Consider the following 27,798-nt stretch of genomic DNA (forward strand, 5'->3'; position numbering starts at 1 on the left):
TTTTATATTATAAAATGCTTCAATAAGGTTGGGGTGATGTGGAGAATCTCTCAGAAGTGTCAGACACCAGATCGGGGAAGCTCCCAAGAGTCAATGTGGTTTGTCATAGGTGAGGTGCCCAACCATGGGAACAAAAAACAAGAAGAAATCCCCTATAGCCAGGAAGGACCCCAGTGGAGGGCTAACGCCCCAACAGCAAAGCTTTCTATGCAAAATTGTCCTGTTTAAAGGAACTGTAGGGACAACATTGGAGCAGAGACAGAAGGATTGGCCAGCCAATAACTGGCCAATTTGAGACGCATCCTGGCAAGTACCAATCCCTAACACCATTCATGATGCTTTATTATGCTTACAGACAGAAACCTAGCATAATTTTCCTCTGAGAGGCCCTACCCAGCAGCTAACTGAAACAAATACAGATGCCCACAGCTAAATATTGAAAAAAGGTTTGGGACTCTTACAGAAGAGTTTAAAGGATTGCAGGCCCTGAATGGGATAAGGACTCCACAGTAATATGAACAGAGTCAACTAACTTGGAACTTTGGCAGCTCTCAGAGACTGAGCCATCAACCAAAGAGCAGACACAGTATGAACCTAGGCCCTCAGCACAGGGGATTGCCTTGTTTGATCACAGTGAGGGAGGGTGCACCTATCTCTGCAGAGACTTGAAGAGCTAGCATGCCAGGATAAACAGGGTCCCCCACCCTCTAAGAAGAGAAGGGGAAGGAAGATGGTGGAAGAGGCTTTGTAAGGGATGGACAGAGTTTGGAATGTAAATTAATTAATTAAATATTAAACCATTAGTTAATTTAAAATACATCTAAAGGGAAATCTTTATTTCAGACAAGAGGAAAAAAATCACATCTTCATTTAAATTATTCTTTGTCAATTGCAGTTAATAATCATGTTTTTGGGCAATCAATCTTCTAAGGCTTGATACTCTATATTACTGGTTAAACCTACACATACAATAAGTAAAAGCAATATATAAAATACATAAAATGTGAATAAAACTATACCTCATTTGATCACTTAAGTGTATTCTAAATGGGGACTCTGTTGTGATTTTTAATGGATACTTAGTGAATTCCTTTTTTTTTCTTTATTAACTTGAGTATTTATTTACATTTCGATTGTTATTCCCTTTCCTGGTTTCTGGGCCAACATCCCCCTAACCCCTCCAGCTCCCCTTCAATATGGGTGTTCCCCTTCCCATCCTCTCCCCATTACTGCCCTCCCCACAAGAATCAGGTTCACTGGGGGTTCAGTCTTAGCAGGACCAAGGGCTTCCCCTTCCACTGGTACTCTTACTAGGCTATTCATTGCTACCTATGAGGTTGGAGCCCAGGGTCGGACCATGTATAGTCTTTGGGTAGTGGCTTAGTTCCTGGAGCTCAGGTTGGATGGCATTGTTGGTCATATGGGGTCTCAAGCCCCTTCAAGCTCTTCTAGTCCTTTCTCTCACTCCTTCAACGGGGGTCCCGTTCTCAGTTCAGTGGTTTGCTGCTGGCATTCACCTATGTATTTGCTGTATTCTGGCTGTGTCTCTCAGGAGAGATCTACATCCGGTTCCTGTCTACCTGCCCTTCTTTGCTTCATCCATTTTGTCTAATTGGGTGGCTGTATATGTATGGGCCACATGTGGGGCAGGCTCTGAATGGGTATTCCTTCTGCCTCTGTTTTAATCTTTGCCTCCCTATTCCTTGCCAAGGGTATTCTTGTTCCCCTTTTAAAGAAGGAGTGAAATATTTGCATATTGATCATCCCTCTTGAGTTTCATGTGTTCTGTGCATCTAGGGTAATTCAAGCATTTGGGCTAATAGCCACTTATCAATGAGTGCATACCATGTGTGTTTTTCTGTGATTGGGCTACATCACTCAGGATGATATTTTCCAGTTCCAACAATTTGCCTACGAATTTCATAAACTCATTGTTTTTGATAGCTGAGTAATATTCTATTGGGTAGATGTACCACATTTTCTGTATCCATTCCTCTGTTGAAGGGCATCTGGGTTCTTTCCAGCTTCTGGCTGTTATAAATAAGGCTGCTATGAACTCAGTGAAGCACGTGTCTTTGTTATATGTTGGGGTATCTTTTGGGTATATGCCTAAAGAGAGGTATAGCTGGGTCCTCAGGTAATTCAATGTCCAGTTTTTTGAGGAACCTCCAGACTGATTTCCAGAATGGTTGTACCAGTCTGCAATCCCACCAACAATGGAGGAGTGTTCCTCTTTCTCCACATCCTCGCCAGCATTTGCTGTCCCCTGAGTTTTTGATCTTAGCCATTCTCACTGGTATGAGGTGAAATCTCAGGGTTGTTTTGATTTGCATTTCCCTTATGACTAAAGATGTTGAACATTTCTTTAGGTATTTCTCAGCCATTCGGCATTCCTCAGCTGAGAGTTCTTTGTTTAGCTCTGAAGCCCATTTTTTTAATAGGGTTATTTGTCTCCCTGTGGTCTAACTCTTGAGTTCTTTGTATATTTTCTATATAAGCCCTCTACAAGTTATAAGATTGGTAAAGATCTTTTCCCAATCTGTTGGTTGCCATTTTGTCCTAACCACAGTGTCCTTTGCCTTACAGAAGCTTTGCAGTTTTATGAGATTCCATTTGTCGATTCTTGATCTTAGAGCATAACCCATTGATGTTTTGTTCAGGAAATTTTCTCCAGTGCCCATGTGTTTGAGTTGCTTCTCCACCTTTTCTTCTATTAGTTTGAGTGTATCTGGTTTGATGTGGAGGTTCTTGATCCACTTGGACTTAAGCTTTGTACAGGGTGATAAGCATGGATCTATTTGCATTCTTCTACATGTTGACCTCCAGTTGAACCAGCACCATTTGCTGAGAATGCTATCTTTTTTCCATTGGATGGTTTTGGCTCCTTTGTCAAAAATCAAGTGACCATATGTTTGTGGGTTCATTTGTGGGTCTTCAATTCTATTCCATTGGTCTATCTGTCTGTCTCTGTACCAATACCATGCTGTTTTTATCACTATTGCTCTGTAATACTGCTTGAGCTCAGGGAGAGTGATTCTGCCAGAAGTCCTTTTATTGTTGAGGATAGTTTTAGCTATCCCGGGTTTTTGTTATTCCAGATGAATTTGCAAATTGTTCTGTCTAACTGTTTGAAGAATTGGATTGGTATTTTGATGAGGTTTGCATTGAATCTGTATAAGAAGACTTGCTGAATATAGTCTATGTCCTGAGGTAATGGTGAACTAGCTGTAGGATTTGGAGATGCCCTCAAAGATGGTCTTGGAAAAATTCCCCTGTCTGATGCGTAACTATCATCAATGCTGGCCATCAACAAAAATTTCTTGGTCCAAAAAGTGAAGACAATGGCAGTGCCTCTGGGGATAGGGATTAAGTGCACAATCACAGAGACGCAGTGGGCCATTACCTTTCAGGAAACAGTGTCAGGCTTTCCAATCTTACTCCCTCAGTAGCTTCTCTACACTGTCATGATGGGAAGCTTGGCCAAGATGATGTCCCTGGTATGACAGAGGCTTAAAGCACTTAAACCAAGATCAATACCACTGTAGCCCCTAGTAGTGACAAAGCCTGGAACCTGGTCTGATTGCCAGCTGAAGTTTGCTTCGGCACTGGCATGGTCTTTAGGACATCATTTCATGGTCTTTAAGACATCATCTTTTAGGAATGCACTGAGGAAAATGTTAATAATCTCAGATAGTTTAATAAGCAGGGAGAACATAAAATACAATAAAAGGAAAAAAAGAGTATTAATTATGTTGGCAGTGGTTGGAAATCATTTTGACAATAAAAACGTCTTGTTACAATCTAATTGATTATATACAGTAATCTTGGATTATTTAATTATAGAAAACAATATGAATTGAAATTTTGAAGAAAATTTATCTTTATGTGCCTATGTACTCTAAACATGTAATATAAATCACCTATGACCTATAGGTTATAATTCATTTGAATATATTTTCTCCAAAGTATTTATTTCATTATAAAATTTCATGTATATCTTCTTAAGGAGGAAATTTTAATTGGATTTTTGAAAATGATATCTAAGTGTTGTTATATAAGGCAGTTTGTGTGGTAGCTTCTTAGAGAGCAACATGATGGCCTTTTGTATTAATGTAATTTTATTGCTTACTCATTGTATGTATTGCATATTAATTATTTTATTAATGTACTTATAAGGCAAGATTCAGTGGTCTCAAGGGTACTTCTTTTGTCTTATACTTTGTGAAATACTTGCTAAGAAAGAGATGTGAGATGGAAAATTGAATTTGCGTTATCATTTCTGTGTTTGCCAGTGACTGTGTCTAGAAATTAGAAATACCTAACATAGATCAGGGTCAAAGGTACAGAATACAGAAAAGGCAGTGCCGCATGACATTTCATGTGGGACATGAAATATCTGATTATCTCAGATATGATTTCTGTCAGCAGTTGAAACTAAGGACCACAACCAAAGCTAATTCATGACAACATTAAGTTTACAGAAATTAAGTATAAATGCTTAAGTGACTTGTCACTTACAAAACTCTGGGTGACTTAAGGTAACATTATCACTTAGAATCCTATCCATATTGGGTGCATTTCTGAGAACTATATCCCATCCATAGATTTATCAGTATGACTAATAAGTAACTCTCTGTAAGTTTGAAATTCTGAGACTTTAACATGTTGCTTACTATAAGATGATTTTGAATATTCCTCCTCTCTCCAAGATGAAATGCTTCAGTTCCAAGAGAATCACTACAGAATATACAGTAAAATTTGTAAAAAAAAGTTATTGAGACAAGAATATTATCATCTTTTTACATAAATATATAATGTGACTAATATCTTTGTCCTGCTTTTATTCAACAGAAAATAATTAATATAAAAGTTGACCCTAATTTTCCATGTATATGCATTGATTATCAATGGAGGGAAATTCCTCAGAAATTAAAATTTATTACAATTATGTAACCTATCTCATAACTTTAATCTTAGGTAAGAACTTTATTTTAGAGATGTCTACCTTTTCTCAAAGTTCTATTTTTTCTTAACTTTCAGAAAGATAGCAAGGAACAGTCAATATGGTTGCAGAGTACTGAATTCAGTAATACAAACAGATTTAAGAATTCCAAAATATCATTTTATTTTTCATTAATTAATTAATTTACTTTACACCCATATAGCACATTCCCTCCACCCTCTCTCTTCCCTCCCACATTCATCCTTCCTTTCTCTCAGACAAGAGGGAGCCTCCTATGGATATCAACCCATCTTGCCTTATCAATTTGCAGTAGAACGAGGCCCATTGTATCTTATTGAGTCTACACAGCAGATCTTAGTGTGGGAAAGGGCAGATAACAGTGCCAACAGCAGTCCCTGCTCCTGCTGTTATGGGTTCCACATAAAAATGAAGCTGTAGATCTGCTACATATGTCTAGGGGGACTAGGTCCAGCCCCTGCAAACTCTCAGGTTGGTGGTTTCAGCTCAGTGAATCCCTGTGGACCCAGGTTATTTTATGTCCTTGGTATCTCCAACTTCTTCAATCCTTCTTCCCCCTCTACTAAAAATTCTCCAAGCTCTGCCTATTATTAGCCTATGTGACTCTGCCTATGTTTCTATCAGCTGCTCGGGGAAGCCTCTTATGTTACAATTGTGCAACATTCCTGCCTTCAAGCTTATAAACATACCATTTATAGTCTCAATGGTGGGCTTTCTCCCACGGTGTGACTCTCAAGTATGGTCAGTCATTGATTTGCTATTACCTCAAATTCTATTCACTCTTTTTTCCTGGACATCGTGTAGTCAGGGCAAATTATCTGTTGAATGCTTTGTGGCTGGGTTGGTGTTCTCCTATCTCAATTGGAAGTCTTTCCTGGTTAATGAAGGTGGCCATTTCAGGTTCAATACTCCGTACTGCTACTGCTTTAGCATCAGCCTCATAGATTTGTGGATGTTTCCTCTGTCCAAGGTTTCTAGCTAATCTCAGAGATGCCCCCTGCAACCTACCAATTCCCATTATCTCTCTTCCTATGTCCTCAACACATTACCTCTCTTCCTCTGCTCTCCCCACATTGTTCTCCCCTCGTGTACCAATCTCCACTCACTCTCCAACCTAGTTTCCCAGCAAAAATCATAGCCCTTGTCCATTTTATTTCACCTTTTCAGGAAGATTCACGCATCCTCTCTTACTTAAGCCCTCCTTGTTACTTAGTGTCTTTGGCTCTGTAGATTGTAGCATGCTGATCCTGTACTTTGCGTCTAATAGCCAATTATAAGTGAATACACACCATGTTTGTCTTTCTGGGTCTGGGTTACTTCATTCAGAATGACCTTTTCTAGTTCTATCTGTGCACATGCAAATTTCAGCATGTCATGGACACTTGTCATTAGGAGAAATGCAACCTACAGAATGGAAAAAGAGCTTGACCAACCCTCCGTCTAACAGTGGACCATTATCCTAAATATATAAAGAACTTAATTAACTAGACACCAACAAACCAAGTAACCACATTTAAAAATGGAGTCCAGAGCTGAAAAGAATTCTTGATAAAGGAATCTTTCATGCCTGACAAGCACTAAAAGAAATGTTCAACATCCTTAGTCATCAGGGAATTGCAAAACCAAACAACACTGAGATTCTACCTTACCCCTCTCAAAATAACTAAGACAAAAACCTCAAGCAACAGTTCATGCTTGCAAGGATGTGGAGAAAGTGCAACACTCTTCATTTGCTGGTGGGAGTCCAAACACATACAATCAAGAGACTGAAGAACAATTTGGTGATTTCTTAGAAAACTGAGATCAGCTCTACCTCAAGACTTTTACCACTCTTGTATATCTGTCAGGAGTGATCTAGGAAATGGTAAAGGCATATAAGAATGTATTCTGGAGATGGCCCACAGCCTTGCATAGCTGTGCTAGGTAAGCTCTGAATCGCAGGAACTTTAGAGATTTTTTTCCCCCGGAGCTGAGGACCGAACCCAGGGCCTTGCACTTGCTAGGCAAGCGCTCTACCACTGAGCTAAATCCCCAACCCCGAGATTTTTTTTTTAATCCCAGGATTGCTTTTTGCTACTGATATGCCTGTCCTGTCTCTATTACATAGTTTAATGTTTCCTTGGCATCAGCTTATCCTATTTGACAGACATTTTACAAATCAACATAAAGATATCATGTATAATGCTATGCAGACAAACCGATAATTTGATAATTCCTGATAATAATTTTTTGCATTACTGATTTTATGCAAGTAATTCCCAGCACTCTGAATAGCTGCAAATAGGACTCCATAAACCTTCATGTGTCACAGACTAATTGCATTAGGATAATGAAGTGGGATTGGAACACATTTATGAAAAAGGAAATCATTCCTTCTAGATTAGCTGTGAAACCACTAACTAGTAACTCAAGGTCATAAACTGGGAATGGAAAATTTACTTTAGTTTCAAGGAAAAAATAAAATATCAACCAATTTATCTATACAAAACTTCAAAACTGAGACACAAGGCAGAAGATTTGCCTTTGGACAAAACCTTGATAACTCGCGACATAAAAATTATTTGTTTTAAGCTTATAATAAACTTATGGATCTAGCAACAGAAAATAAATGTTTAGTCAGGTAATAATCTTAATGAAAGCACATGTTACCATTTCTGCTGTAACTTTTTTCCATATAAAATGGAAATTAGTGCCTTGAACTTGCTATAATCTTATGAAATGTATAGATGCTTTGAAAACCATGTGATCAATTATCCTAAGAAAGTGTAAGAACTAAAAATAACAATTAATGAAAGAGCTTTTTTCTTACTTGCAACAATAAATCTGTAGAGACTTTTTTTTCTCTCAGCAATAAAGGTTGAATCTTCTCCATTCAAAATGAATGAGTTATTTCTGTACTGCCTCTTGCTCATTGAATATATGGGTATAGGTGTATATATTTAACTATGAATGAACACTTGTGCAGTTGATAAAGTAGGTGGTCAGACCCAACGTGTGTGTGTGTGTGTGTGTGTGTGTGTGTGTGATGTGTGTGTGTGTGAATGTGTGTATGTGTCTGTAAATTTTTTTCTTACTCTTATGTACTTTTTCCTCTGCTTTACAAAGAGTTAATGAGATTCCAAGCCTCTTTCGTGACCAGCAAGAGGACTTTGAGTCAGAGAAAAGAACCCTAACAATTAATCCTCTATTCTTTGTTATAACCTAAAGCTGAGCAGTAGTACTTAATTAGCAGAAGCCAGTGTCTTTTAGTCTTAAAATAGAAAAGAATTGTGCTCGAGACCCCATATGTACAACAATGCCAAGCAACCAGAGCTTCCAGGGACTAAGCCACTACCTAAAGACTATACATGGACTGACCCTGGACTCTGACCTCATAGGTAGCAATGAATACCGTAGTAAGAGCACCAGTGGAAGGGGAAGCCCTGGGTCCTGCTAAGACTGAACCCCCAGTGAACTAGACTGTTGGGGGGAGGGCGGCAATGGGGGGAGGGTGGGGAGGGGAACACCCATAAGGAAGGGGAGGAGGGAGGGGGATGTTTGCCTGGAAACCGGGAAAGGGAATAACACTAGAAATGTATATAAGAAATACTCAAGTTAATAAAAAATAAATAAATAAAAAAATAAAAAAAAGAAAAGAATTGTGGACAGAAGAATGGCAAAATGTAAAGGAATGTTGGTGTCACTGCTGACTCCATACACCATCACGGCCTTCCTCGAGGAAATAATGCTAGTTAAACACTGGTATACACCCAAAATAAGCTCCCCCATTCCACAAGAACACTTGCTCAACAATGTTCATAGTGGCTTTATTTTTAATAGTCAGAAACTGCAAACAACATACATGCCCCTCAACCAAGGTATGCATAAAGAATATGTTTATTTATACAATGGAATATTATTCAGCTATTAAAAAGATGACATTTTCTAATTTATTTTGGAATACTTATTTATATTTCTTTCTGCTCTTACACTCCATTGTAACACATAAAATATATCTGATAACTATTTTGCCACCAACAATTTACTTTGGGGTTTTCTCTTCAAACAAGAGTGGTAAATGTTCCCACATATCTGCTCTTTTCTCCGTGATTTATAAAGATTTATAAAGATTTAGTTTTCAGTCAAATTTTTTTTGTTTTCTGAAATGCATTCTATCTCCCATAGTAAATCTTTGCTCTTCTTGGATTGGTAATATTTTTAGTAGTATAGTTTCCTTCATCATTTTCTGAGTTCAGGTCTTCTTTGTATAACTTTAGTTTCTGGCATAGCCAGAACAATCCAAAGATCAATTCAGCTGTCTACTGTGGACAATTATCTATGTAAAAATCTTTTCAATGTTTTCAATTTTCTTGCCCTATATTCAACATCCCAGGCAGATTTTCTTTTTGCTGAGCAGACTAGAGTGGGCTTCAAAAAAGTGATTAGAACTGATTTAAGAACAAAACAAAACAAGCAAACAAACAAAAATAAAAGCATAAGCCCTGAAATGAAGATCTGTGGTCCTGTTACTGCCTGCATGTTACCATCATCATTCTATGCATCTCTGTTCCCCCTAGTTTAAGGTAGGAAGCCTTTAGATTTTTGTCATTGTTGTTGTTGTTGTTTTATATTATTAATTTTACTGGATACAATTACATACTTTAATGTTTCTCATACTAAGGAGTTGATTGCAATGCTAATCGCATAACAATACTTATGGGAATATTGAGGTTATTGTATTATCACAAATCTTGTGATCAGATGAGAACTAATATGTGTAGAGAAACAAATACATTATGATCTATTTTTTCTAGTTATACATAGTTCCAACAGGATGCCTGCTTCCATGATCTCTTTTTGAACTGTCTTCTCTCATGAAACTCAAGAGACCATTTGTTACTCTTTAACTCTAAAAATGAAAAAAAAAGAAACAAAGAAGAAACATACTTCTATTTTATCTTTTTTTAAAAAATTATTACACTGTGGACCCATCTAGGCATAATGTGAAGAGTGAATATTTACAATATATGAGTCCCTCAAGTCAACATGCACATCATTCATGTCTGTGGTAAAAATAATCTACATGATTCTCCAAACTGTATTATGCTTATAATGACAATCCTCAGATTGCCATAAAATTCCTCTTTATTTTAATATCATACAAGGTCAACAGTTGAACAAGGTTAAACAGAATAAATAGTTATGAAATGTATTCATTGTCAGGTACTTTAGAAATGGAAATTATGTGAAACATGTTGAGAATCTTTATATTAATAATTGTATTTCTGATGGCTAAAAACATATGTTATATGTAGAAAATATTCAAAAATAAGCAAGCTTAAGATTTATCATAGTAAAAGTTATTAATTGCTGAATTTTCAGGATTAAAAATATATGGTTAGGAAAAAGAGGAGGCCTTTCATGGATATCAGCTGACCTTAGCATATCAAGTTGATAAAGGACTAGGGCCATCTTTTCCTATTGTGGCTACACAAGCCAGTTTGGTTGGGATAAAGGGAATCAAAGGCAGGCACCAGAGTCAGAGATAGTCCCTGGTTCTAATGTTAGGGGTAGCAATGACTAAGTCACACATCTGTTATCTATGTGTAGGGGCTTAGGTCCAGCCCATGCATGTTCTCTTGGTGGTTCAGTCCAGGTGAGCCCCTATGTACCCAGGTTAGTTGATTTTGTAAGTTTTCATGTGGTATCCTTGACCTCAGTGGCTCCTTAAATCCTACCTTCCACTCTTTCACACTATTCCACACACTTTGCCTAATGTTCAGCTCTGAGTCTCTGCATCTGTTTCCTGCAGCTGCTGGATTAAGATTTAGATGATAGATGTGCTAGGCACCTGGTTTCAAGTATAGCAGAGTATCATTAGTAGTGTCCAGGAGAGGTCCTTCTATTGACATGTTCCTCAAGCTGAGCCAGTCATTCGTTGGCCATATCCTTGATTTCTGCTCCATATTTATCCCTGCCCATCTTGAAAGTAGGACAAATTGAGGGCTGAAGGTTTTGTAGCTGGATTGGTGTCCAATCCTTCCAGTGGAAATCTTAACTGGTTATAGAAAGTGGCTGTTTCATCTTGTTATCCCCCATTTCTGGGTCTCTTAGCAAGCTAGGGTCACTCTTATACATTCCTGGGATTTTCTATTGTCCTAGATTTCTACTTCATTAAAGGGATGATTGCCCCAAACAATGTCCATCAGTTTCAAGTTCTCTCTCTCTCTCTCTCTCTCTCTCTCTCTCTCTCTCTCTCTCTCTCTCTCCCTCCCTCCCTCCCTCCCTCCCTCCCTGCCTCCCAGCCTCCCCCCTCTCTCCCCCTCTCTATCTCTTAGTCCTCCCCACACCTGACTCTTTATGATCCATTCACAACCCCCCACCACCAAATCCTCCCCTAATCCACTCCTAATATCTATTCTAGTCCTCCTGCTCAGTGAGCTTCAAGAGTCCACCCTTTGCCATACTTGATGCTTAGCTTCTTTGGTCTGTGGATTTTAACATGATTACTCTACACTTTATGGCTAATATTTCTTACATGTGAGTACATACATACCACGTTTGTCTTCTGGATTACATTAGGATGATCTTTGGTAGTTTTATCCATTTGCCTACAGTTTTTTTTTTTAAATAGCTGAGCAATATACCATTGTGTAAATGTGTACATATTCATGATCCATTATTTGGTTAAGGGAAAATTATGTTTTATTTCCAGTTTCTATATATTATAATTGAAGTTTCATTGTATATAGTTGAGCAACTGTCTCTTTGGTATACTGGGTTATCTTATGGGTATAGGCCCAATAGTGATATAGGTTGGTGTTGGTGTAGAACTCTTTCCAATTTTCTGAGAAAACATTAAATTGATTTTTAAAGTGGTTGCACTTGTTTGCTCTCCTTCCAGCAATGGAGGAGTGTTGCTCTTGCTCTATACCCTCACCAACATGAGCCATCACTTGAGTTTTTAACTTAGCCATTCTTACAGATACAGGATGGAATTTCAGAGTCATTTTGACTTTGGGTTTTATGTTGACTAAAGTAGTTGAACATTTCTAAAAGTTCTTCTCAGTCATTACAGATTCCTCTATCAAGAATTCTGTTTAGCTCTCTACCCCATTTTTAATTGGGTTATTTTGATTGTTGATACTTTGTTTACTAAGTTTTTTATACACTTTGTTTATTAGCCCTCTGTTGGATGTAGGGCTGGTGAAGATCTTATCCTATTCTCTAGGCTGCTGTTGTATCTTGATGATCTCCTGTGTCTTACAAAAGCTTTCTGTTTCATAAGTTCCAATTTATTAGTTGTTGATCTGAGTGCATGAGCTGTTGTTCTGTTCAGAATCTAGCCTTTTGTGCCAATGTACTTGTAGAAAATTTTAATCCTAATCTAGTGTTTCTACTCAGTCTTGATCATTCAGTTCCCATATAAATACACACACACACACACACACACACACACACACACACACACACACACACACACGCACACACACACACATACACACACCCTTTATATGTAAAATAAAACCAAAACAACTCAAGAGCTGGGCAGCTACTTACCCTCTATGCTATTAGAAACTACTTTCCTATTGATAACTCTGAGTTATTATTTACTATTTACTATATCATCTGAACTGCTCGTAACTCCAACTGGCCATGTCTCCTTTTCATGAACTCGCCTAAGCTATGGCATCTTCCCTTTCTTCTCACATTCTACTCTCCTTGGGGAAGGAATACTAAATCCCAACTTTGTCTCTTCTTCTCAGCTCTTGACTGTCTCTGTATTTACCAATCAGAAATAATTTAGGGGCGGGATAAAATATCAGACTCCAGGTCTTAGGAAATTCATACTTATCATTACAATAGACCAAAGCCTAACAACATCAGGGCTATTTCCCACTCTCTTTTTCTAGATTTAGTGCATCTGTTTTTATTTTGAGGTGTTTAATCCACTTGGACTTGAATTTTGTGCAATATTGATTCATAAGTATCTATATGCATTCTTCTACATGCAGATATCCAGTTATGGATGTGGGTTATACATCCAGTTATGCAGAGTAGGTAATGGTCAATTTTGTAGAATGTTCTGTGAGATGCTAAGAAAAAAAGGTGTGGTTTTTTGGTGTGTGTTTAGGGAAAAACACCCATTAGGTATCTGTTATATCCATTGCATCCATAATCTTTAGTAATTTCATTATTTCTCTACTTAGTTTCTGTCTGGGTGACCTGTCAGTTGTTGAGAGGGGCATATAGAAGTCTTCTGTTACTAATGCGTGGGTTGTGATGTGCTATTTAATTGTTAGTAATATTTCTTTAGTGGCCTGCAAGATCTCTTAGAGTTTGGGTATTAAAGTTGCCTCTGAGGTCCCACTTACCAGTGTAGTTTGGGATCCATGGTGAATGTGTTCCCTACACAAAAGCAGGCATATTTCTGAGGAGGGAAATAGAGCAATGGATATGGGATAAAATTTACCACCATTAGGTGTGCTTTAGGAGAGTTGAAGGGCAAAGGTTTAGAGAAGAGTATCCCCTGGTGTTCCTGATGCCTCCAAATCTCCAGTAAAGCAGACAGAGTTGTTGAATACAAATTGGACCACTGGGTATGGGATACAGTTTACTAATGTTGGGTGTGACTTCAGGGGAGTTCTCCATTCCATTTATTGTTTGTAACAGACTACTTATTTCTGTACTGTTGATACTGCCAAGATTATATATATGGGCAAAGCATTTAGTTTATGTTAACAGAAAAAATTAATTAAATAAACATCCTTTCAGTTATGTAAATATTTGTAAGATAAGAAAACATAGTTTCCATAGTAGTTATATATGCCATTTAAAATATAGTATATTGCATTAGTATTTACATATATAAATTATATGGATATTAGACGTATAGCCTTGTGACATGCTATTGAAAAATCTTGTGTTAATGGTGTATTACAGTACATCACTTTAAAATATTTATCAAAATTAGAAATCGTTGTAGAAGCTTCTCAGAAAAATCATGATTCATGTGTTACTGTGGTTGCTTTACTGAGCGATATATTATGATCCTTGCTTCTATTACTATGAGAAATACAAGTTTATGTTAAAATCTACTTTATTAGATGATTTGTATCTTTGGAGGGGATGTTTTTAATATTAGTTTCAGATTATGTTTGAAATACATGTTGCTAAATGGAAATGTAACTTTCTGAAGGTTTAAATAGAAATCCCCAGGCTACAGGACTGGCAATTGCAGAGAGAACTTTGTTAGGTCCATGAAAAAAAATGAATGAACATAAACTCTATAAAATGCTGTGCAGACAACCATCCAGCAGAGAAACGACTTTGAAGATGGGTGCCTTAGGAGTTCTGGAACACACCGGCTGAAAGGGTAATTTTAATTCAAAGAATGCAGACATTCCTGATTTTAAGAAGATAACTTACCAGAACTGCTGGGAAGTAAGTACTACATTCAGAAGGTAATTGGCATTTTAAAAATATTTTATCTGACTGGGTTAGCAATGAAGGTTGAAGTGGAAATAATTTATTACCTTTAGAGTTTTAAATATATTGTGTGTGTGCATGTATGTGAGCATGTGTTTGATAGATATTAAATATAAAAATATAAAATAGTAGCCTAAAAACATAATGAATTAATGCACTTATTAATGGGTAGCATTAATATATGTTACAAATATGTTAATATCTTCACTGATAAAAAGTCATGATTATATTTGAAGTTTACTAATTTCAATATGAAAGAAGTAAAGAATATAAATATTAAAAATGTTAAACTGCACAAATGTATAAGTGATTGTTGTGTCTCTATAGCTCTCTTTTCCTCTTCACTGATTCTCTGTTCTTTTGTGAATCAAAGGCTGCATATTCAGAGGTGAGTTCACAATCCTCAAGGTCTCAAGTAAAGTTTACTGCTAAACTGTATTATTAGAATAAATAGAGAATAAGATATATTCTGTCTTAATATGTTTTTTCATCCCGATAACGTTAAACAAGTGTACAAAGATTAATCATCCAATGGTTCTCATGGAACCTGAAGTAGACACTGCCAAATTGAGCTATGGCAAAAATATTTCTAAATTTCCCCTGTGTCCTTGTGTTCCAGAATCTTCCCCACTTTTTCTTCTATTAGTTTCAGTGTATCTCTTTTTATGTGGAGGCCCTTAATCCATTTAGACTTGAACTTTGTACAAGGCTATAAGAATGGGTCGATCTGCATGCCTCTACGTGCTGACATCCAATCACACTAGCATCATTTGTTGAAAATGCTGTCTTTAGCTCCTTCAATCCTTTCTCTAATTCCTCCAACAGGGATCCCTTTCTCTGTTCAATGGTTTTCTGCAATAACAATACCAACCAACCCAAGCAGCCATGGACTAAACCACTCCTCAAAGACTACACATGGACAGACTCATGGCTCCAGCTGCATATGGAACAAAGGATAGCCTTGTTGGGCAATAATGAGAGGGGAGTCCATGGCCCTGCCAAGGCTGGATCCCCCGAGTGTAGGAAAATGTCAAGGGGGTAGGCGGAGGTGGGAAGGGTGGTGGTTTAGGAGGAGAAACATCATTATAGAACAAGGGGAGGGGAATAGGATAGGGGTTTATGGATTGGAAACAGGGAAAGGGAATAACATTTGAAATGTAAATTCAAATATCCAATAATTACAAGAAACTACAAGAAAGAAAATAAAATGCTATTTTTCTTCCACTGGATGATTGTCGCTCCTTTGTCAGCGATCAAGTGACAAAAGATTGATATTGGATTTTCAATTCTATTCCATTGATCGACCTGCTTGTCTCTGTACCAATATCATACAGTTTATAATCACCACTGCTCTGTAATACAGCTTGTGATCAGGCTGGTGATTTCCCCAGAAATTTGTTTACTGTTGAGAATAGTTTTTGCTATTCCAGATTTTTGTTATTCCAAATAAATTTGCAAATTGCTCTTTCTAAGGCAATGAAGAATTGAGTTGGCATTTTGATAGGGATTGCATTGAATCTGTAGATCGAATTCAGCAAGATGGCCATTTAACAACATTAATCCCTAATATAGTAAAAATGACCATTTTACCAAAAGTTATCTACAAATTCAATGCAATCCCCATCAAAATTCCAATCCAATTCTTCATAGAGTTAGAAAGAACAATTTGCAAATTCATGTGGGATAAAAAAAGCCCAGGATATCTAACACTATCCTCAACAATAAAGACTTCTCAGGGTATCACCATCCCTGACCTCAAGCAGTATTACACAGCAATAGTGATTAAAAAAAAACTGTATGATATTGGTACAGAGACAGGCAGATAGACCAGTAGAATAGAATCGAAGACCCAGAAATGAATCCACACACCTATGGTCACTTGATTTTTGGAAAGGATCCAAAACTATCCAATGGAAAAAAGACAGCATTTACAACAAATGGTGCTGGTTCAACTGGAGGTCAGCATGTAGAAGAACGCAAATCGATCCATTCTTATTGCCTGTACAAAGCTTAAGTTCAAGTGAATTAAGGACCTCCACATCAAACCAGATACACTCAAACTAATAGAAGAAAAATTGGGGAAGAGTCTGGAACACATGGACTCTGGAAAAAAAAATTCTGAACAGAACACCAATGACTTATGCTCTAAGATCAAGGATTGGCAAATGGGACCTTATAAAACTACAAAGATTATGTAAGGCAAAGGACACTGTCATTAGGACAAAACGGCAACCAACAGGTTGGGAAAAGATCTGTACCAATCATACATCCGAAAGATGGCTAATATCCAGAATATACAAAGAACTCATGAGTTAGACTCCAGAGACTCAAATAATAATATTAAAAATGGGGTACAGAGCTATATAAATAACTCACAGCTGAGGAATATCGAATGGTTGAGAAGCACCTAAAGAAATGTTTAACATCCTTAGTCATCAGGGAAATACAAATCAAATCAACCATGAGATTCCTCCTCACACCAGTCAGAATGGCTAAGATAAAAAACTCAGGTGACAGCAGATGCTGGCGAGGATGTGGAGAAAGAGGAACACTCCTCCATTGTTGGTGGGATTGCAAACTTGTACAACCTCTCTGGAAATCAGTCCGGAGGTTCCTCAGAAAATTGGACATTGCACTACCTGAGGACCCAGCTATACCTCTCCTGGGCATATACCCAAAAGATGCTCCAATATATAACAAGGACACTTACCCCATTATATTCATAACATCCTTATTTATAATAGCCAGAAGCTGGAAAGACCCAGATGCCCTTCAACAGAGCAATGGATACAGAAAATATGGTACATTTACACAATGGAGTACTACTCAGCTGTCAAAAAAATGACATGAAATTCATAGGCAAATGGATAGAACTAGAAAATATTATTCTGAGTGACATAACCTAATCACAGAAATTCACACATGGTAAGCACTCACTAATAAGTGGATATTAGTACAAATATTCGAATTACCCAAGGTGCAATATACAGAGCACATGAAACTCAAGAAGGATGACCAAAATGCAGATGCTTCAATCCTTCTTTAATAGGGTAACAAAAATAACCATATGAGGGGATAGGGAGGCAAAGTTTAGAGCAGAGACTGAAGGAACAGCCATGCAGAGCCTGCCCCACATGTGGCCCATACATATACAGCCACAAAATCTAGATAACATGGATGAAGCTAAGTAGTGCATGCCGACAGGAACAAGATATAGATAGATCTCTCTTGAGAGACACAGCCAGAACATTTCAAATACAGAGGAAATTGCTAGCAGAAAACCACTGAACTGAGAACGAGATCCCTACTGGAGGAATTAGAGAAAGGACTGAAAGAGCTGAAGGGTCTTACGACCCCATAAGAACAACAATGCCAACCAACAAGAGCTTCCAGGGACTAAACCACTACCCGAAGAGTATACGTGAACTGACCCTGGATTCCAACTACATAGTTAGCAGTGAATAGCCTTGTTGGAGCACCAGTGGAAGGGGAAGCCCTTGGTCCTGCCAAGTTTGGACACCCAGTGTAGAGGATTGTTTGGGGAAGGGGTGTTAATGGGGGGTGGATGGGAAGGGGACCACCCATATAGCTGGAGAGGGGGAGGGGTTAAGGTTAGTTGGACAGGAAACCAGAAAGGGAATAACATTTAAAATGTAAATAAGAAATACCCAATTATTAAAAATGGAAGGAAAAAAATTAATCCTGCCAATCCATGATCATTCGAGGGCTTTATATCTTCTGAGATTTTATTCAATTTCTTTCTTCAGGGACTTGAAGTTCTTGTCTTACAGATCTTTCACTTACTTGGTTATAGTCACACAAAGGTTTTTATATTATTTGTGACTATTGTGAAGGGTATTGTTTTCCTAATTTCTTTGTCTGTCTGTTTATCTTTTGAGTAGAGAAGGCTTTTGATTTGTTTGAGTTAATTTTATATCCAGGCACTTTGGTGATGTTGTTTATAAGATTAAGGTGTTCTTTGGTGGAATTTTAGGGTACACTTAAGTATACTATCATGTCATCTGCAAATAGTGATATTTTGACTTCTTCCTTCTCAATTTGTCTCCCTTTGACCTCTTTTGTTATGATTTGATATATATTGCTTTTACTATGTTTAGGTATCGATGTTGAATTACTTTTCTTTCCAAGATTTTTACCATGAAGGGGGTATGAAATTTTATTAAATGGTTTCTCAGCATCTACTGAAATGATCATGTGGTTTTTATCTTTGAGTGTGGTTATAAAGTGGATTATGTGGATGGATTTTCTTATATTGGACCATCCATTCATCGCAGAAATGAAGTCAATTTGATCATGGAGAATAATCATTTTGATGTGTTCTTGGATTATTTTTTGAGAATTTTTTTGAGTATTTTTGCATTGATATCCATAAGGGAAATTGGTCTGAATTTCTCTTCCCTTGTTGGGCCTTTGTATGGTTTAGCTCTAAGTGTTATTGTGTCTTCATCGAATGAATTGGGTAGTGTTCCCTCTGTTTCTATTTTGTGGAATTGTTTGAAGATTATTGGTGTTAGGTCTTCTTTTAAGGTCTGATAGAATTCTGAACTAAACCCATCTGATCCTGCACTCTTTTTGGTTCTGTCGTGTTTAATGACTGCTTCTATTTTTTCATGGGTTATGGGACTGTTTAGATGGTTTATATAACCTTATTTTAACTTTGGTACCTGGTTTCAGTCTAGAATACTGTCCATTTCACCCAGATTTTCTAGTTTTGTTCAGAAAAGGCTTTTGTAGTAGGATCTGATTTTTTAAAAAAAAATTTTTTTTCTCAGGTTCTGTTGTTATGTTTCCCTTTTCATTTCTGGTTTTGTTAATTTGCAACATGTCTCTGTGTCCTCTGGTTAATGTGGTTGAGGCTTTATCTATCTTGTTGATTTTCTCAAAAAACTAGGTCCTGATTTTGTTGATTCTTTGTATAGTTCTTTTGATTCTAATTGGTTGATTTCAATCCTGTGTTTATTTCCTGCCCTGTACTCCTCTGGGGTGTATTTGCTTCTTTATGTTCTAGATCTTTTGGGTGTGCTGTCAAGCTGCTATTGTATACTTTCTTCATTTTCTTTTCAGAGGCATTCATGGGTATAAGTTTTCCTCCTAGCAGTGTTGTAATTATGTCCCATAAGACTGGGTATAGTGTGCTTTCATTATCATTAAATTCTAAAAAGTCTTTTATGTCTTTATTTCTTCCTTGACCAAGTTATCATTGAGAAGAACATTGTTCAACTTCCATGTGAACGTGGGTTTTCGGGCATTTTTGTTGTTATTGAAGACCAGACTTAGTCTATGGTGATCTGATATTATGCAAGTGATTATTTCAATCTTCTATCTTTTGAGACCTCTTTAGTATATCCTTTTGTTTTAGGGTGAAATGTTCTATAGCTATCTGTTAAATCCCCTTGGTTCATAGCTTCTGTTAATTTTTCTGTGTCTCTGCTTAGATTCTGTCTCCATGATCTGTCCATTGATGAAAGTGTGGTATTGAAGTCTCCCACTATTATTGTATGAGGTGCAATGTGGGCTTTGAGCTTTAATAAAGTTTCCTTTATGAATGTGGGTGCCCTTGCATTTGAATCATAGATGTTCAGAATTGAGTGTTCATTTGGGTGGATTTTTCCTTTGACAAGTATAAAGTCCTTCCTCATAGGTTTTGACAACTTTTTGTTGAAAGTCTTTTTTATTCGATATTAGAAAGGCTACTCACGCTTGATTCTTGGGACCTTTTGCTTGAAAAGAAATTTTCCAGCCTTTTGCTCTGAGGTAGTGTCTGTCTTTGTCATTGAGATACATTTCCTGCATGCAGCAAAATGTTGTGTCCTGTTTACCTATCCAGTCTCTTAGTCTATTTCTTTTTCTTGGGGAATTTAGCCCATTCATGTTAACAGATATTAAAGAATGCTATTTTGTTTATAGGGGTGGAATTATGTTTGTGTGGCTCTCTTCTTTTGGTTTTGTTGAAAGAATATTAATTTTTTTTTACTTTTCCTAGGGAGTAGTTTCCCTCCTTTTATTAGAGTTTTCGATATATTATCATTCGTAGGACTGGATTTCTGTGAAGATATTGTGTAAAATTGGTTTCCTCATAGAATAGCTTGGTTTCTCCAGCTAAGTAAATTGAGAGTTTTTCTAAGTATAAGTATATATGGGCTGGCATTTGTGTTCTCTCAGGGTTTGTATGACATCTTCCCAGGATCTTTTGACTTTCATAGTCCCATAGATGGGAAATCTCATGTAATTCTAATAGATCTGCCTTTATTTGTTACTTGCCTCTTTTCCTTTATTGCTTTTAATATTCTTTCTTTGTTTTGTGAATTTGATGTCTTGACTATTTTGTGACAGAAGATGTTCTTTTCTGGTCCAGAATTTTTGGAATTCTGTATGCTTCTTATATATTCGTGGGCCTTTCTGTTTTTAGGTTAGGGAAGTTTCCTTCTATAATTTTCTTGATATTTTCAGGCCCTTTAAGTTGGCAGTCTTTGCTCTCTTATTCGTAGGTTTGGTCTTCTCATTGTGTACTGAATTTCCTGGATGTTTTGGGTTAGGAGCTTTTTGTGTTTTACATTTTCTTTGAAGGTTGTGTTAATGTTTTCTATGTTATCTTCTACCCTGAGATTCTCTGCAAAAGTCTTTGTGTGAAAGTCTTCAGGGAGCCTTGGAATTGGACACATGTCCAAAAGCTATTTTATTTGATGGCAAAGATCAAATTTCAGTGATTTTTATATGCAATGATGGTTCAACATATGTAAGCTCAGAGCATGCCTACATGGTTAAAGTTTGAGCAAACTAGGAAGTGACAAATACTGATCAATTTATCAAAAATGATATTATTATGTATGATTCTATTGCGTCATAAAGAAGGCCTTGCTCAGGTTGTTCAAAAGTTGGCATCAGATGAAAAATTTGGGTTCACCAAAGGCCAAAACAAACTAAAAAGTATCTATGCAGGTTAGATAAAAAAATTATGATAACACAGTCAAAATGGCTTTTTTTATTTAAAGCACTGATGGTATGCAAATTGAATTTAAGTTTTCTTATATACATCAATACTGTAATCACTGTACTGAATCATATTAAGCTTAAATGAACATGAGAATAAAATGGGTAGATTGAAACTGTAATTGTAAATCTCTCTGATCTCTGCTTACTTCATACTTAAACATACAAAGTTTTGACAAATATACAAGAATATAACATTCTTTAAAATACACAAAAATCTTAGATATCATTTGTTAACAGAGAATTGCAAATCAACATATAAAACAAAATAACACTAACTGACAAGGAATCTATGGAAAAATATTAATAATATCAAATGTTATGAACCTCAGCTTCATATAATACAATACAAATAATAAATATTTTAGCCTCTGAATAAGGTAATTTCTTAAACAGGCATATATATATATGTACATATATATATATATGGGAATTTCTGTTACCTGTAAGAAATTAAATTATCATCAGAGTATGCTAAACTTGGACATTAAGGGCATATAACTATTTTGGTAACATTTAGCTGCTTTCACCATATTTCTCCTTGTTTTATGCTTCTGATTAATTTTAATCATAATATGTTATGTTGTTGCTCAATTTTAGAATCTGATAAATCCAATCAAAGTAACTAAAACTGTGTTATATGAGAAAAGAGCATCAGGCAACATGATATTACAAGTGATGACTCACTATTTAATCATTCAACAATTGTTGCAAGAACATGCATTAAACATTAAGCAAGGAAATTGCAAAATAAATTAAATTCAAAATCAACACCAATTAGTTTCCTTAGCATTCTACTAGAGAAATATTTACAAGGAAACTCAATAGCTATTTAATCCTTCATAAACTCAGTACTTGAATCTAAAAATCCTGAAACCAATAATCTGAAAGTAGTTCTGTGTAACCTAAAACCCATAACTAAGTAAGAGATGGACATGAGCTTTGGATGTAAGAATGGATTGGTTTGCAGTCTTCTATATGCTGACCTACCTTTGAAACAACGCTTTTTGCTGAAAATCCTATCTTTTTTCCACTGGATGGTTTTAGCTCCTTTGTCAAAGATCAAGTGACCAGAGGTGTATGGGATTATTTCTGAATCTTCAATTCTATTCCATTGATCTACCTGCCTTTTTCCTTACCAATACCGTGCAGGTTTTTTTTTTTTTCTTTTTACCACAATTGCTCTGTAATAGCAGTTTGAGGTCAGGGATGGTGATTTCCCCAGAAGTTCCTTTATTATTGAGAATAGCTTTTGATCTCCTAGGTGTTTTGCTTTTCCACATGAATTTGAAAATTGCTCCTTCTAATTCTATGAAGAATTGAGTTGGCATTTTGATAGGGATTGCATTGAATCTGTAGATTGCTTTTGGCAAAATGGCCATTTTTTCTGTATTAATCCTGACAATCCAGGAGTTGGGAGGTCTTTCTACCTTCTGAGATCTTCTTCAATTTCTTTCTTCAGAGACTTGAAGTTCTTGTCAAACAGATTTTTCACTTGCTTGGTTAGAGTCACAGCAAGGCATTTAATATAATTTGTGAATATTGTAAAGGATGTCATTTTCATGATTTCTTCCTTGGCCTGATTATCCTTTGAGTAGAGGAAGGCTACTGATTTGTTTGAGTTAATTTTATATCCAGCCACTATGCTGAAGTTGTTTATCAGGTTTAGGAATTCTCTGGTGGAACTTTATGGGTCATTTAAGAATACTATTATATCATCACTTCTTCCTTTGCAATTTATATCCCTTTAATCTCTTTTTGCTGTCTAATTGCTCTGTCTAGGTGTTTAAGCACTGTATTGAATACATATTGAAAGAGTGGGCAGCCTTGTGTAATCCTTGATTTTCGTGGGATTGCTTCAATTTTCTCTCAATTTAATTTGATGTTGGCTTCTGGTTTTCTGTATATTGCATTTACTGTGTTTAGGTTGAATTCCTGATCTTTCCAAAAATTTTTACCATGAAGTGATGGTGAATTTTATCAAATGCTTTCTCATAATCTAATAAGATGATCATATATTCTTTTTCTTTGTTTGTTAATATATTGTATTACATGGTTTGATTTCTGTATATTGAAAATACTTGCATCCCTAAGATGAATTGAGGACCTCCACATAAGACCAGATACACTGAAACTAATAGAAGAGAAAGTGGGGGGCAAAGCCTTTAATAAATAGGCACAAGGGAACATCGATACAAGGGTTTCTGAACAGAACATCAATGGCTTATTCTCTGGCATCAAGAATCAAAAAATTGGAGGTCATAAAATTGCAAAGCAAGTATGTAAGCCGAAAGATACTATCATTAGGGTAAAATGGCAACCAATAGATTTGGAAAAGATCTTTACCAATCCTACATCCAATAAAGAACTAATATACAATATACACAATGAACTCAAGAAGTTAGACTAGAGAATCAAATGCCCTATTAAAAGTGCAGTACAGAGCTAAAGCATGAATTCTCAACTTAGAAATATTGAATGGCCACAAAGAACCTAAATCAATGTTCAACATTTTTAGTGATCAGGGTAATGCAAATCAAAATAACCCTAGGATTCCAGTTTGCACCAGTCTGCATGGGTAAGATCAGAAACTCATGCAACAGCAAATGCTGTCGATGATGTAGAGAAAGAGGAACCCTTCTCAATTGTTGGTGGGTTTGCAAGCTGGTAAACTACTCTGGCAATCAATCTGGCACTTCCTTAGAAAATTGAACATAGTACTACCAGAAGACCCAGCTATACCACTCCTGGACATACACCCAAAAAGGTGATTCAATATATTAAAAAAAATGCACTTATGTTCATAGCAGGCATATTTATAATTGTCAGAAGCTGGAAAGATCCCAGATGCCCTTCAACAGTGGAATGAATACAGAAAATGTGGTACATTTACACAATGGAATACTACTCAGCTATCACAAAACTTTATTTCATGAAATTCATGGATGGAACTAGAAAATATCATCCTGAGTGAGGTAACCCAGTCAGAAAAGAGAACATATGTTATGCACTTTCTCATAAGTGGATACTAGTCCCAAAACTAGGAATACCCCATATACAATTCAGAGACCACATGAAGCTCAAGAAGAAGGAAGATCAAAATATGGATGATTCAGTACTTCTTGTATTGGAGAAAAAATACTCACATGAGGAAATATGGAAAGTGTGGAGCAAAGACTAAAGAAAATGCCAGGAAAGACTGCCCCATCTTGGAAAGCATCCTATATACAGCTGTCAAACCCAGACAATATTCTGTACACCAAGAAATGTGTGCTGGTAGGAGCCTGATATAGCTGTCTCCTAAGAGACTGTGCCAGAACCTGACAAATACAAAGGCTGATGCTTGCAGCCAACCATTGAACTGAGAACGGATTCCCCAATGGAGGAGAAAGGACTGAAGTGGGTGAAGGGGTTTGCATCCCCATAAGAAGAACAATATCAACCAACCAGGCACCCCAGAGCTCCAGGGACTAAACCACTGTAGAATGATGTCATTATGCAAGTGAAGGCAGGTACGAGATAGAATGTGTCCTGCCATTGGACTAGAAGAAAGGATGGGCGAGAGAAAAATTTTAGAGGAGGAGACTGGAGTGAAAGAATAAGAACATCTTAGAAAACATGGAGGCAGATGTTAAGAGTCTTCTCTACACATTTTCAGATTGTTATGAATAATATTAAGGGATGGATGTATACTGGATTTTGTGAATCTAGATGAGACAACTGTATCTTATCAATTGGATCACAGGTTGTTGTGTTGTGTGTTCTTTCATGTGGCAATTTATTTGAGTTCAAGAGAGTGTGTGGTGGCTGGACACACTGGACTGCCATGGAATTGGAATGTGTATGTCTGGCATGGTGGCAATCTGCCTTGGGAACTAGATGGGTAGAGAGATTGTTTCCAGACTCAGAGAGTAGCCATTGGTAGGGTGATATGGGTTGGAGCTAAGCAGGTGAGAAGCTTTGCTGACTGAGATGAAAATATCTAACAGATGCTGTGTGGCCGCAAGATTCTAGCACTAGTGCAGGGTAAATGAAACCTCATATTTTCATTTTACTGCAACAAACCATCATCCCGCGAGTACACAGGGATGGACCTATGGTTCCAGGTGCATGTGTAGCAGAGGATGGCCTTGTCGGGCATCAATGGGAGGAGAAGCCCTTGGTCCTGCAAGTCTGGATGCCCCCGTGTAGGGTAATATCATGGTGGGGAGGTGGGAGAGAGTAGGTAGGTGGGGGATAACCCTCATAGAAGCAGGGGACATAGAAGTTTCTGGGGGAGGGGTCGGGAAGGGGGATAATATTTAAAATGTAAATAAAAATATCAAAAAATAGAAAAAAAGGAGAGAGGGACAGAGTTAAAAAGAAGGCTTAACATTTTCCATAAAGCTACCAAGTTATAGCCCTAGGTAGGATGTGTAAATTTATAAGCACAGCACATCCAATAGGTTTTCAGTTTCTTAATTTTCTATGAGAAAAAAAATATATTTTAGAATCAGTCATTTTCATGAAGAAGATCTAGAAACCTCTCTGACACGTCAATTTCCTAATGTTGCTTTCCTTCAAGTCTCAGGATGGCATCTGACTTGGAAAAACTTGTAAGGGATTCATTCAAATTCAGCAAACTGCCCTTATGAGTAGAGCAGTAATAGTCCATAAATCTCATTTTCACATTTGATTAAGGGAATAATAATACTGACTTTGTCAATGTCTTTCTTTAAAATTGTAAAAATATGTAATCATCAGTGTTCTAAATATTAAATGTCAGTGGTGGACAATTTTAAATTGATCACCACTTTTCATTTATCAACAGATTTAATTTTAACCCGACATTGATATTGATGTAAATGGATTTGAAAGTATTATAAAATAGGAGTTAGTGGGGACTTTAAGCAGGGGTTTAAATATGTTTCCTTGATCTAGCTTTGAAAGCATTGGAACACAACTTGTCCCATCTTTTGGAAAATCAGAAAATCATTCATTTAAATTTTGTGAAGGCTTAGCTTCAATCTGTGCCTGGAACAAGGGCTAGAATAGAAATAGAATAGAAAAATAATGATTCTTGCTTCTGCAAGTTGTAAGTGGATCACTTCCAATAGCCAGGCAGGTAAAACAAAGGAGGATGACATTAGTTGTCAACTTATCAGAGAAGAATTTGGCTGTCATCTTGCATTAATTTGGATGTAGATTTTCCCCCTTTAACTGATAGTAGTGTGATCCTAAACAGAAATATCCTGGTATTGCCATTCTGACTTCTGAATAATGTGAAATGTTAAGTCAGTGTACTTTTATGCCTGTAAATTTGTGGTAATAGGTTGCATAGCAATAGAAAACTAATACAATTTTCCATAATAAAACCTACTTTGTCTCCCGCTTAGTTGGTTATAAGCAATGCTTATTGCCCTCTTTCCCCAACACAGCAGTCTACTGAGTACCATGACTCCATGCTGAGGGTAATGTTTATTATAAATAATTACAAACATTTGTATAACTCTCTTAGTAGCTAACAGCATTTGAATAAAAAATATTTACAAGTTTTCAATATTGTATTATACATATTAAGTCATTTCCAAGACCACAGCAATTTACTACTTCAGGTGTTTCTTGAAGCTGGAATAGCTCTTTTTCTATTAAATGGTAAAGCCCCAAATTCCACTAAATAAAGCAAATTTCATGGCAAAAATATCACCATATTTACATCCTTTCTAATTCTGTTGGCCCATCCACAAGGATGCATAGATCTGTAAAGACTTGAGCTTGGTAATCAAAAAAACCGTATAGTCTAAAGAATATTTTCCAATTTCAGTTAATACATCCTAAAATATTTTTAAAAATGAAAAACTAATATGATTTATGCATCTTGAAAAGATTTCTCACTTCCACCATCTCGAAATACTCTGGTGATTCAGGTATCTACTCTTGTACACATTTTTTGTTGTCATCCCCTTTCCAGGTTTCCCCTCAGGAAACATCCTATCCCCTCCCTCTCCCCCCTGCTTCTATGAGGGTGCTTCCTCCATCCACCCACCCACTCACCCCCTCCTCCCCGCCCTGGCATTTGTCTACACTGGGACATCTAGTCTTCACAGGACCAAGGGCCTTTCCCTTCATCGATGCACAGCAAAGACCAACCTCTGCTAAATATATTGCTGGAGACATCATTCATTCCAAGTGTACTCTCTTGTTGGTGGTATAGTCCCAGGGAGCTCTGCGGTGTCTGGTGGTTGATATTGTTGTTCTTCATATAAGGTTGCAAACCCCTCCAGCTCCTTCAGTCCTATCTCTAACTCCTTCATTTTGGTTTCCATTCTTAGTCCCACGGTTGCCTGCAAACTTTCACT

Source organism: Rattus norvegicus, chromosome 2 (genome assembly GCF_036323735.1).
Source record: "Rattus norvegicus strain BN/NHsdMcwi chromosome 2, GRCr8, whole genome shotgun sequence".
Lineage (NCBI taxonomy): Eukaryota > Metazoa > Chordata > Mammalia > Rodentia > Muridae > Rattus > Rattus norvegicus.